At 44.4% G+C, this 12854-nt stretch overlaps 1 protein-coding gene across 2 annotated transcripts in view; it reads right to left on the reverse strand.

Annotated features, from left to right (window-relative positions):
• The window catches only part of WDFY2 (WD repeat and FYVE domain containing 2), a 177317-nt gene that overhangs the window by 134567 nt on the left and 29896 nt on the right, over positions 1 to 12854 (reverse strand). Inside the window, exon 1 of one of the 2 annotated variants that reach the window (XM_030309903.1) lies at positions 5668 to 6758. The exons of the other annotated variant lie outside the window; for it this stretch is intronic. The gene's annotated coding sequence lies outside the window, so the exon portion shown is untranslated. Of the gene's footprint in view, positions 1 to 5667; positions 6759 to 12854 lie in introns of those variants that run through there. 2 annotated transcript variants of the gene reach the window in all.

Genomic DNA, 12854 nt, shown 5'->3' on the forward strand with positions numbered 1-12854 from the left:
TACATAACAGGCTAAAAGCTACGTTCGATTTTTTTTCTCTTTATTACGTAACCGAGGCTAAAAGCTGCATTCGTTCAGCTTTGCAACCAGATTAAACTCAAGAAACGTGAATTTCGCACCCCAAACATTTACACAATCAAGTGCTAGACACATGTGCCCTTAAGAGAGGAGGAAACCACCATATCAATACCAGGGATACGTGTGGTTAAAGTGCTGTTCCGCCAGAATATACTGGACCAGAAACCGCTAAGTAAAGTTGGAATGATCGAAGTATCCAGAACCCTACCACCTCTCACTACCTCTGCGACTGTAGTCCCAGTCAAAGCCACTGCCACTGGTCCTGCTGCAATGGGCTGGCCTCCTAACGGGTCCTCCAGCTGCTGTCCCCACTCACTCCCACCCAGCCCACGGTCGAGTTGCACATAAGTCAGTCGATCCCATTAAACGAGAGTAAACTATACTCCTCTAATCAAAACTCTGCATCAGCGCTCTCCTCCCAGCCACACTGGTCTACACGCTGAGTGTCAGGAATATTCCTGCCACAGGGCCTTTGCACCAGCTACTCCCTCTGCCAGGGAAGCCCTACGGTTAGCCCCTCACCCTTCCAATCTTGGTTCAAACATGGCTCTCTCAGAGAAGACTTCTCACCTTCAGTGACGACTGCCCTGGCCATTCCTTTGCAAACAATGGAAATTTAACCTCCCTCCAACCCATAAATACCTGCAGTCTTGATCCTTTTACCTTGCTCTAGGGTTTTTTCCATGCTGCTCATCTTTACTTATCCATAATAATTACTGTTTATTTCTCCCCACAGGAATATAAGCTCCACTGCGGCAGGATCTTTGCTTTACTAATAATCGTCCCCTGCCTAGAAGAGCACCTGGTAGAGTCAGGAACTCAACTAACATTTGCTGAACACACGATGAATTAAAATAAGCAGAGTGAAAGTGGCCTAATATGGGCACATGAGGACCCAACACACAAGATTCTTGCCACTCCCAGTGATGAATGGAACCGGAAGAGCAAATCAGGAGTCACGACAGTACAAGAGCAATGGCTCACAGTCCTGGGCAACAGAACTATAAATATTCAGGCAAGAGTACTCTAACACAGGGTTAGAGTATCTCGGATGGAATCTGAACTTCTGCTTTTTAGCAAATTCATTCTATCAGAACCCAGCAGTAATCTGTGCACAACAACCCCAAGAAAAGTGTGTGCGTGGAGTAGGTTCGATTAAATGAAATCAATTTTACCACGGAGTGGTTTCCCCCAATCTGATCCTCTCTCTGATCTCTCATCTTTATCACATTATCTCCAAGCAGGGTTCAGTCACTTCAAAGACGGGTCTTGAAAGGAGTATTAGGGGACAGAGGGAGCACCGTCATTTAATTATGTCTCTTTATTCTGTTTCTTTTATCTTAAAAGCTTAGGGGACGGGAGGAGACAGTGAAGAAATTACATCTATAGATTTAAAAAAAAAAAAAAAAAGGATCCAACCCTTAAAAAAGAGCTGCCTGTAATGACTGTCCATTGTGGAAAAGACAAACATGAGATTGATTGAGAGGACAGGAACCACAAAATATCCAGAATTTCTAGAGGGAATGAGAAAAAGCTGGAAATAAGGTCGTTTCCAAACGTTGACAGGATATGCATTCCTACATGCTGACATCTGTTGAGAGGTCTGTACTGTGTAAACACACACACACACACACACACACACACAAATATATCAACTTCTACAACAAAGGCAAATCACAGGTGACTACTAAAAATGGGTGAAGTTGATGCAAGCAGGCTAGGTCCGAGGACCCAGAGCAGGTCCCCCAGGACCAACCAAGAGGATCCTTGGCTTTGCACGGGATGAAAATCAAATGTGAGCCGAAAGGAAGTGAGAGCAGGGTTTACTGAAGACAGAGCAGATACAGACGGAGCCTGTGGGACATTCGGAAAGGAAAAAGGGCACGAGTCTCTGCTTGGGGTCTGGAGTTTTTATTGAGGGCGGTGCTCTGGTGCACGTATCTCTCAGGCATCCAGGAACTGGCCAAACAGGGATGGGGGCTCAGGTGTCTTCCATAAGTCACTTATGCCCTGGAGCCAGGGGTCTTGCTGTCAAGGTGTCTGGAGTCAGTGGTCTTAAAAAGCATTCATGAGACGACCTCTCTTGGACACTCCTTAGATGTTCTCTATTGTTCTGGAAAGACTCCAAAGAAATCATTAACTCCTTTACACGGTGGACATACATGATGGTGTGTGTAAAGTGGGGGTGCAGGTCCTAGGAAGAAGAGAAGCAGGGAAAGAAGTAAAGGGAAAAAACCCAGCTTTTTCTTTCATGGGGTCCCTTCCATTTCCCTATCTCAAAGAGATTTAAAAAACCATTGCACTCTTAGGCAGGATTCCAGGAGCTTGAATCAACTCAATGAATCCTGCTAACAGCTCCTATGAATTAGGTGCTATGACCATGCCCATTTTAGAGATGAGGAAGGCAAGGCTTTCCTGTCATTCTCCCTGCTCCTCCTCCAGCCTCCCTTTCATCTTCCTAATAGAGGGCTTGGTACGTTGCCCACTATCTGTTTTAGCCAGTACTGCCCTGGTTTATGTCTGTCATTCTGGCCTAGGCGGTAACAACACCTACTTTCACTTCTTTTTTTTAATTGTAGGAAGAAAAAACACCTAACATGAAACTTACCATCTTAACCATTTTCAAATTTACCTTTACTTTTAAAAGGGTCCTGGTTTAGACCATAAATTATCTGATCAGCCTTGTCTACTTTAACTTCTCTACGGTAACTCTTTACTTACCTGCCTCCCTGATGGAACTGTGAGCCTTTGGAGAACAAAACTCCAGCAGAGTGCCAGGGAGACAGTGAGTAAATGTTTAATAACTGAACAAATGAATAAAGATGTTATTCTAAAATCCCTCCTTGGTTAATGTTCATTTTACAGAGGGAGCCGGCCCTCTACCAGGTTCAGAATTTGAAACCTGCAAATTATTCCTTACGTATCTGAGACACATAATGTAGCTAGAGAAAGTGCCAGTGGTCTACAGAACGTTGTAAATGTGTGTTGCTGCACAAAAGAACAGTCATTTACCCACCAGTGAGCCGCCACAGGAGACAGTGGCTGCAAGAAAATGTGTGTGGGCTTATAAATATTTGGACAGATTCACAAGCCTGGAATAAAGAACAATAATAAAAAAACAAAAAGGGTCTCAAAACAAAGACAAGAAAGTCAAGTGCTCCACTTAAACACTCTTTTAAAATTCAAATATTATCTTTGGGGATGCGAAGCTCTGCACTGTCAGCATATGGCCTCCTGCAGTGAATCACAGCACAAACATATTCTGAGTTAATCTTGTACCTTTGTGAAGAGGGAAATAAGGACCTCCAATTTCAGTAGAACTTCATAAACCTAAAACGCAGTATTTAATGTGAAGCTAAACAACCCATCCTTCCCTCCCTCCAACCCTCTTCCTCTTTCTCCCCCGCCCCACACACATATACAATGTTCTCTCACTCTGTCTCTGTCTCTCTCTGTCTCTCTCTCTCTCTCTCTCTCTCTCACACACACACACACACACACACACACTCAATGTTCTACATCAACTTAAACTGAACAAAAAGATAAAAACAAAATTGAGAAAAAAGGATAGAGTGTGGTTTCTATTGATTTAAAAACAGAAAATCCCACTACATGACTAACCGGGACAGTTTTATCAACATCATAATACTGAAGTTCTGTTCGGTGTTTTTAACCTGCACCCAAATTTTTAAGTCACTGGTACCACTTGACCACTTCGGAACCAATCTAATCTCTGTATTTCTCCAGATGGCAACTGTCACTTGGGCCCGAGGAAACCCAAAAGGACCGATCTGGCCAGCCATCACATTGCATACTTTAAAACTCACTCAGAGTTGAGGCGGCTGCCACTCTGTTCTTTGTAACTCCAAGACGTGAAGGCCAAAAGATATCTTCAATTCAGTATAGTCTTAATCGCTTTAAAGTCTGCTGTTTCCCAGGTGAACAAGGTCCCTTAATTCTTACAGATGTAATGAAGAGAGTATTTTTGAGCTAGTAGTACACTTGCATTGAACATGACCAGCCCTCAAGCTATCAAAGGTATCTGTTCGCCTGGGCAAGGCCTCTGCGTTTCTGTTCCGGCAGAAATGTAAGAAGGGAGGATGGGATGAGAGGAGAGAGACAAGATTTTGCAGCAGGAATCGCATGCTCTACCCAGAGAAAACATTTTTTTCTAAATCACTTCAACTTTAGTAACACAGGGAAGCCAACAGGACTTGATCATCACGTTTTATACACGAGGAAAGTTCTAACACGAGGGAAGGGAAGTTCTAACCCAACAGGATGAGGAAAAGGGGGCAGGGCCTGGTCCAGAGGGAAGTGGGAAAAGAGGGAAACCCAGAGTCAGGAGAGGAAGTGGGGGAGGTAAGTGTGTCCCACCCCCCCCTCTTGAAAGGTGTGCTCACAGGGTGAAAGAAGGAAGGCCTCTGCCATGCTTCCAGTTTAGGATTCTGGGCACAGACTGCCTCGTGGGCCACACCACGTCGATTTGGTCTGGTCAGTCACATCCAAGTAAACTGTGCTACAGCAAAGTCAGACAGAGCAACGGCTGGAGTTTATCATTTACCTCTGCAGCCCTGACTTTTCTGTTTCCACGAGCCCCAGAAAATCCTGCCTGAATAGGGTGAGACAGAAATGAGCAGTTGCAGATGGGGTGTGCTGGACAGAGGGTCACACGGGAGTGCCCGGTGAGGGGCGACGTGACGCCTCTACAAAGACTGCAGGGGACCAGATCACTAGGCCAAGAGCTGGCTGAAGGATATGGCAGAGGCCCAGAGGGGAAGCATGCCCGTAAGAGCCAAAGTGAAGCGGAGCCTGCCAGGAGCACGACCAGGCATGACCGAGCATGACAAGCAAAACAGGAGTTCCAGCAGCAAGAGCTTTCGGCGGCCGGCTCCAGGGAGGGACGCCCTCGCTCAGCCATCTCCAGTCCAGGCAGCTGCTCCACGGCAGAGCCACGAGGGACCCGGAGGTTACCAGGTGGGTTTACAGATCCCATCCACTCCCCAGCCCACCCGTCCCCTTCACCCAGATGCCACCTTAGCGAGGTCCGTGGAGGAAAAGGAAATCCAAGAATCAGAGCACTTGACATGGGTAAAAGTGAGCATCTACCTAAAGACTACTTAAAGTTGTTGCATCAGACTAATTTCACTGGATTAAGCCATATTTAAGCTGCTTCCCCCATCGACTTCCATACTGGGAAGGGGCCTGTGAGGAAGGTCAGCCCAAATGATTCAAAAATAAGGAATCGTTCTCTCCGCCTGTGGGTCCCGTAAGTCACCACTGTTTCTTCTCGCCCTTACTTCTGACTGCCCACAACACGAGGCAGAGCGAGGAAAACAGTCCCCAGTCCCACTGGAGGGACCTCAGTCCCATTACTTAATTGTGGAAGAACACCTTCTGGAGTTCTTCTTTATTTGCCTGTTGGGAAAGGCAGAAGAAGGCCCAACACAGTTGAGAAAGAAAAGAAAGCCAAAGAAAGAAAATGAGGCACGATTTTTTTCATACTTGGAGCTCCGCAGCTCACCCTTACGGTACATTTTTTAGAGAAGCAAAAGGCATCACATATTTTGTTCACTTCTCTAGCCTTACCAGAGGTGGATAAGCCCCAGCAATCCTGTGACCGCTGCCTGACCAAAGGTTTGTGGCGCTGCTCACTCCCTCCTCAACGCACCCTCTTCCGGCGTTCACAATGGCGACAGGCAGGGAGGCGGCACCCCAAGCCTCCACGCTTTGGCTCTGGCAAGCCTCCCATCTTCTACAACTGTGATGTTCTGTGTTCAGGGGAATTCCAGCAACATTCTGTGAGAACGGGGATTGGTCACGGGCTGACGCCGTCTGCTAACAGTTGAAGGTTTGGGGCACGTCATGAGCCAGAGCAGCAGGCACGTTCCCTTTATACAAGGTAAACAGGCTGCACGCACTCTACCACAGGAGACCCTTCACACGTCCACTGATGATTTCGAGATCCAATCATTAATTGTAAATCACAAAGTTCTCCCGGTTAGAGACCAGCTGGTGCATCTGGACCGAGTCCGCCCATTAAACCCTCCATCCACCTCCACAGGCATTCATACAACTAACGTTAATGACACGCACTGTGGAATCCCACAGTGATACACAGGAGAACGAGATACAGTCCCTGCCCTCAAGAAGCTCAGAAGCTGGCAGCCGAGACGGATTTGCTATTAAAGCAGCATCCTGTCAACTCCTGGTTTACCATCGCTATCACCAGTACTAGAGTCAGAGACCGGCCGTCCATTAGCCTAAAGCAAACTTCTAGTAACGAGGTAACACGTGTCCTAGCACATGCTAGCACACGGCGTGCAGGGAAAACGTCGACCATCTCTCCTGTACTCTCTTTACTGACGCTCTTAAGGAAGTGCTGTCAAACGCAGCACTACCCAGGTGACCCAAGGATAGCAAGACAAAATTCTGTGAAATGTGTAGAGTGCTTATCGCTCGTACTTGAGAGGCAGCCCAAATTTTGGCAGTAAGGTATATTTCGACACCAGCCAAGGTCTGACCATTCTCTTCAGAGGAGTTTGATTTCCACAGCCAGGCCAAGGCTGCTGAATGACTATAGGCAGGTGAAATTCACGGTAAATAGACAAGCACTAGCAGCTTCGTCTTTTCTTTTTTTTTTTTTTAATTTTTTTTTTTAATGTTTTATTTATTTTTGAGAAAGGGAGAGACAGAGCATGAACAGGGGAGGGGCAGAGAGAGAGGGAGACACAGAATCTGAAACAGGCTCCAGGCTCTGAGCTGTCAGCACAGAGCCCGACGTGGGGCTTGAACTCACGGACCATGAGATCATGACCTGAGCCGAAGTCGGCCGCTTAACCAATTGAGCCACCCAGGCGCCCCAACAGCTTCGTCTTTTCTAATCAAGCTTCTTTAAGTAGTGCAAAGACTTAAGAGCGTTTTCTTTTTTTTTTTTTTTTAATTTTTTTTTAACCTTTATTTATTTTTGAGACAGAGAGAGACTGAGCATGAACGGGGGAGGGTCAGAGAGAGAGGGAGACACAGAATCTGAAACAGGCTCCAGGCTCTGAGCTGTCAGCACAGAGCCCGACGCGGGGCTTGAACTCACAGACCGTGAGATCATGACCTGAGCCAAAGTCGGACACCCAACCGACTGAGCCGCCCAGGCGCCCCTTAGGAGCGTTTTCTATCTACCAGCTAGAGAAGTAAGAAAAATAAAACCAATAAATCACACACGTTAGCTTGGAAATTTAAGGCCTGGAATATCAGCCTACTTCTCAAATAAATCAGGCTATGGACACATTTTTTGAAATTTCTGGAGATTCAACCCACCATTTTATTTAAAGTGACAGGAGAGATTTTTCTACTTCCCTCCCTCAAGATCCTGGGAGAAAGATTTGTCTGCCTTGCTCCATCCCAAAGAACTTACGGATGTGAAACGTCTGCTCATGTATGAGATGAGAGGATGGAAAAGAGCTGAGTCCTTCTGGGAAGTAAAAATAAAATCATCCGAGGGAATGGGGCACCTGGGTGGCTCAGTTGGTTGAACTCATGGTTCCTGACTTCGAGCCCCGTGTAGGGCTCTGTGCTGACAGCTCGGAGCCTGGAGCCTGCTTTGGATTCTGTGTCTCCCTCTCTTTCTGCCTCTCCCCTACTCTCACTCTCTGTCTCTCTCAAAAAAAAAAAAGAATAAACGTTAAAAAAATTTTTTTAAATGATTGAGGGAATTGAGGGGAAAGGAAAGAAAGATCAGAGGGAGGAAGAAGAGAGCAACTTTGCTCTATACTACACGACGGGTATCACAATAAAGAAAGAACTCTGCACTTGGACTTTGTGTGCACAGAGGACTGCCAAAAAGACTCCTTTCTGTTGATGGAACATACCTTTCGTGTCAGCCAAACCCAAACAAACATAGCTAAGAGTTACTGCTGTAAATACACCCGTTGGGGTGCCTGGGTGGCTCAGTCGGTTAAGCATCCGACTTCGGCTCAGGTCGTAATCTCACGGTACATGGGTTCGAGCCCCATGTCAGGCTCTATGCTGACAGCTTGGAGCCTGGAGCCTGCCTCAGATTCTGTGTCTCCCTCTCTGCCCCTCCCCTGCTCACACTCTTTCTCTCTCTCTCAAAAATAAATAAAAACGTCTAAAAAACATTTTAAAATACACCCCTGATAGCTACCATAAATAGGAATTTTTTATTAAATAGATTAAAACCTCATTATTTTGGTACGTTTTATAAAAATATACCAAAAGCCCTGCAGGAATTTCCTTTCTAATAAACCCTTTCTTTATAGATATAGTTAGAATAAACAATTGGGGGTGAGGGGATTTTCAAAATACGTAAGAAACACTTTTGTAAAATCTTACCTTAAAAAGAGCTACATACAGAAAAATCTCTTCCACTTCTACAGGTATAAAATAATGACGTGAACCCGACGAACGCCTGCTGATTCAATAAATATGAAAATCATTTCATACAGATTTCTTAAGAAATTCATCTAGTTGATCAGAAATTATTCTCACTGTAAAAATGAAAACGCTTGTAACACTGTTCACTATGTGCCAGGCACTGTTCAAGAAGCTCATCTCACAGTGCTCCGTTAAAGTGCTACGATATCCATTACGGTGCTTACAAATACTAGGGATTCTCCTCCTTCCAAGCACATGGTAGAATGACACCTTGACGCCTCCCAGCCTCCTTAAATTCAGGCACGACCATGGGGCTTGCTTTAACTAACAAAAGTATAAGTGGAAATGACGTGTGTCACTTCTGGGAAGAAGTCTTTTTTTTTTTGAGAGAGAGAGAGAGAGAGAGAGCCAGCATGGGGCTCCATTCCACAACCCTAGCATCATAATCTGAGCTGAAGTCGAGTCAGACGCTCAACCGATGGAGCCACTCTGGCGCCCCAAGAAGTCTTTGAGAGCCAGTGCAGGCTCCGCCGAGCCCCTTTCCGCCACGGTGAGCGGCGATCCCCAAGTTGGTGCGGCCTCTCCTGGCCACCAGCTCTGTTAGCACAGCCCACACACAACTCTCAAGAGTTATGAACCAGGAGAGAGAAATAAACCTTGGTGATGTAAACCTCCAAAATGTGGAGGCTGTCTGTTATTACATTATAATTTAGCCTATCCTGACTCGGACAAGTGGTCGAAAAAACAGCCCTTCTTTCCCAATCGTCGGGTCATTTGAACTGTTAATCTAGGTGGTTTTCTTCTTACACATTATTTGTCCCTCCATCCCTCCCAGAAAACAAGTCATAAAAATCATTATTTGCATTTTAGCATTTTTACAGAATCAGAAATTTATATATTCTTTTTTTTAAATTCTGCTTTTAAAAAAGTTGTTAGCAATTTTTTTTATTTGTTAAAGTTTATTTATATTTTAGAGACAGAGTGCAAGCAGGGTTGGGATAGAGAGAGGGAGACCCAGAATCTGAAGCAGGCTCCAGGCTCTGAGCTGTCAGCACAGAGCCCAATGCGGGGCTCAAACTCAGGAACTATGAGATCACGATCTGAGCTGAAGTCGGACACTTAACCAACTGAGCCAACCAGATGCCCCTTAATTGTTTTTAATGTTTATTTACTTTTGAGAGAGAGAAAGAGAGAGTACAAGCAGAGGAGGGGCAGAGAGAGAGGGAGACACAGAGTCTGAAGCAGGCTCCAGGCTCTGAGGGGTCAGCACAGAGCCTGATGCGGGGCTCAAACTCATGAACCGTGAGATCGTGACCTGAGCTGAAGTCGCGATACAACCAACTGAGCCACCCAGACACTCCAGTCATTAGCAATTTTTTAAAAAAGCAATTCATCCTTGCAAAACACACACACACACACACACACACACACACACACACACACACGTAATTTGCCCTTGCATAAGATTCAAATAATATCTATGTATAAAAAGTGAAAAATCATCACATCTCTTATCCCAATTCTTTCATATGCATAGATCCACTTTTTAAAAGGGAGAGATGTCACAAAAATAATATACATATTAGTTTGCAACTTGACAACTTAACAGTCCACAGACAGCTTTCCAGTTAACAATTGCATTGTGTAGCTATAACATAATTTATTTCACCACATCCCTACTGATGGACATTTGGCTGATTAAACATTTTTATCTAATGGCAAGGCTACAATAAACATCCTTGTAAAATCATACTAATATTTCTGTAAAATTTATCCCAAGAAATGCACCTGCTGAGTCAAAGGGTATGAACATTTTGCATTTTGACAGGTATTGCCAAACTGCCCTCCAAAATGATGGTACTGGGGCACCCAGCTGGCTCAGTTGGTAGAGCACGTGACTCTTGATCTCAGGGTCACGATTTCAAGCCCCATGCTGGGCACAGAGTCTACTTAAAAAAAAAACAAAATGATGGTATCAATTCATACCAATAGTATATGAAAGTGCCTTTTCTCCCTAGATCTTACAAAACTGGATATTATCAAGTTTTGGAAATATCTATCCAGCTGAGATTTTTTAAAATGGTGCTTCAATGCTTAATTTGTATTGCTTTTATTATTTTTTTCCAGCTTGTTTTCACTACCTGTACATTTTCCGCAGAGAAATGTGTGCCTAGCCATGTTTTTTTAATAGGGTTATGTTTTTATTATTTATTTGTAGAGGCTTTTTTATCTATTACAAATATTAAGAACTTAAATCTATGTTGGAAATATTTTCTACAAGTCTTCATTTATGAATGCTGGGGTCCAACACATAGATTTTTTAAAATTAATATGTTTAAATTTGTCAAAATTTCCCATTATAATATCTGGGTTTCAAGAAAAAGTCCTTTAAATTCATTCCAAGCTTAATAGGTTGACTGTGAGAACATTTCCACAAAGAATACAATTAAGCCCGTTTTTTTGGCTCTTCAAATCCACCCTGAACTTACTTTATTCTTTAATATAAATGTGTATATGATGTGTCTCTCTGAATGCTAAGGATTAAATAAGAGAATGCCCCCAAAGCAACCAGCACAGCATCCAGTATGCAATTTTTCAATAAATATTCCTTTATTTTGTCCTCCCGAGTTCCCTGAGTTCAGAGACAACAGACACACAATTCTTTCCAAAATACGTTCCATCAGAACTCCAGCTGTGTTCAGGGTGACCACATGCCCTGCTGAAACAACCATGTTTCCCAGCCTTGTGTATGGCGAGGGGTGGTAGTATGACACAGTTCTGGTTAAGGAGATGTAAGCGGAAGTCACCGGACTGAGCTTCCAGGAAGCTCCTTGGAAGAGAACAGGAGCAGCCGGTTCTGCCTTTTGCCATCTGCCCTCCCCCTTCTTCCTGCCTGGAAGGCAGATGCAATGCTGGCTGGAGGGCAGCCATCTTGAGATTTCAAAGTGACAAGATCACTAAGGTCTTTGATGGTTTTGGCCAATCCTGGAATGCCCACCTCTGTACTTCTCATTAGAAGAGGAAAATAACCCCTTTACTCGTGTGAGACATTAATGAGTCAGGTTTTCCATTAATTGCAGCAGAATATAATATCTAAACTACATGTTGTGGTTCACCCAACATCTTCGCACAGATTTTTAAATATTCTTTCCATTTTCGTGGCTTGAGATGGTCCCTTGAACAGAAGTTATGCTGGTTTGAAGGGCAAGTTCTCCATTCACAGACACATTAATTTAAAGAGGAGAAATCAAATCATTAAGCACTTCAAATGGAAATCCAAGTGCCCCCTAAGGAGAAGTCAGTAATCAGCAACATATGGTGTCACCTGTGTTAATCCTGGCATTAAATCACCCTTATCAGGACACCGCACAGCTCATTTCAGTTGTGAAGTAAAATCTCTGGGATAAAAGATATTTTAAAGAAAAAAAGTCACACCATTGGAGGGCTTTTTAATAATTACACAAGACAGAATGGGTTTTTTTTTTTTTTGCCGTTAATCAATTCCCAAGAATTTAGGCTCATTTTTATTTTTATTTGTTTTCAAGATTTTTTTTTAATGCTTATTTATTTTTGAAAGGGAGTGTGCAAGTGGGGAAAAGGCAGAGAGGGGACACAGAAGATCTGAAGTGAGTTCCGTGCTGACAGGCTGACAGCAGCAAGCCCGATGTGGGGCTTGAACTCATGAACTGTGAGATCATGACCTGAGCCGAAGTCAGCTGCTCAACCAACAGAGCCACCCAGGTGCCCCGGATCGCTTTTAGTTTTAAATGAAATTAAGAATTAAGAAAATATTCCAGTAGGTACCCAGTGAAAGCCCCACCACTGGATTCCCCTGGATCAGGGACAAAAAGAACTAACTGAGGGAATTGTTTAAACACTCTGTTACCGGTAAGTACAGTCTCGAAATGCTGGTCCAATTTTAGCCCTCTCACTTCAGCTAGCCAGCCCTCCAAGCCTGAAGAAGGAGAAAAGGGGCCGAGGGAAGGCAGACTCCACCCCCAACAGCGGTCCTCTCCAGTACAGCAGTCACTTCAACTGGGCAAAGAAGAGGTGGGGGCCATAAACAGTAATCATCTCAGATGACTGGGCGCTAGGCTCAGTCATCTTTGCCACTTCCTCTTATCAGCCACCATTGCTTCCACCAAGAATAACTATCTTCTAAAAAATGCCCAACCCTCCCCCAACAGGTATCTTTTTCATGGCATTCAATATATTTTTTTTACTTTTTTCTTTAATGTTTACTTATTTTAGAGAGAGAGAGACAGAGTGTGAGTGGGGAAGGAGCAGAGAGAGAGGGAGACACAGAATCTAAAGCAAGCTCCAGGCTCTGAGCTGTCAGCACATGGCCTGACACGGGGCTTGAACCCACGAACCGTGAGATCATG

This window comes from Lynx canadensis, chromosome A1 (assembly GCF_007474595.2).
Source record: "Lynx canadensis isolate LIC74 chromosome A1, mLynCan4.pri.v2, whole genome shotgun sequence".
Taxonomy (NCBI): Eukaryota; Metazoa; Chordata; class Mammalia; order Carnivora; family Felidae; genus Lynx; species Lynx canadensis.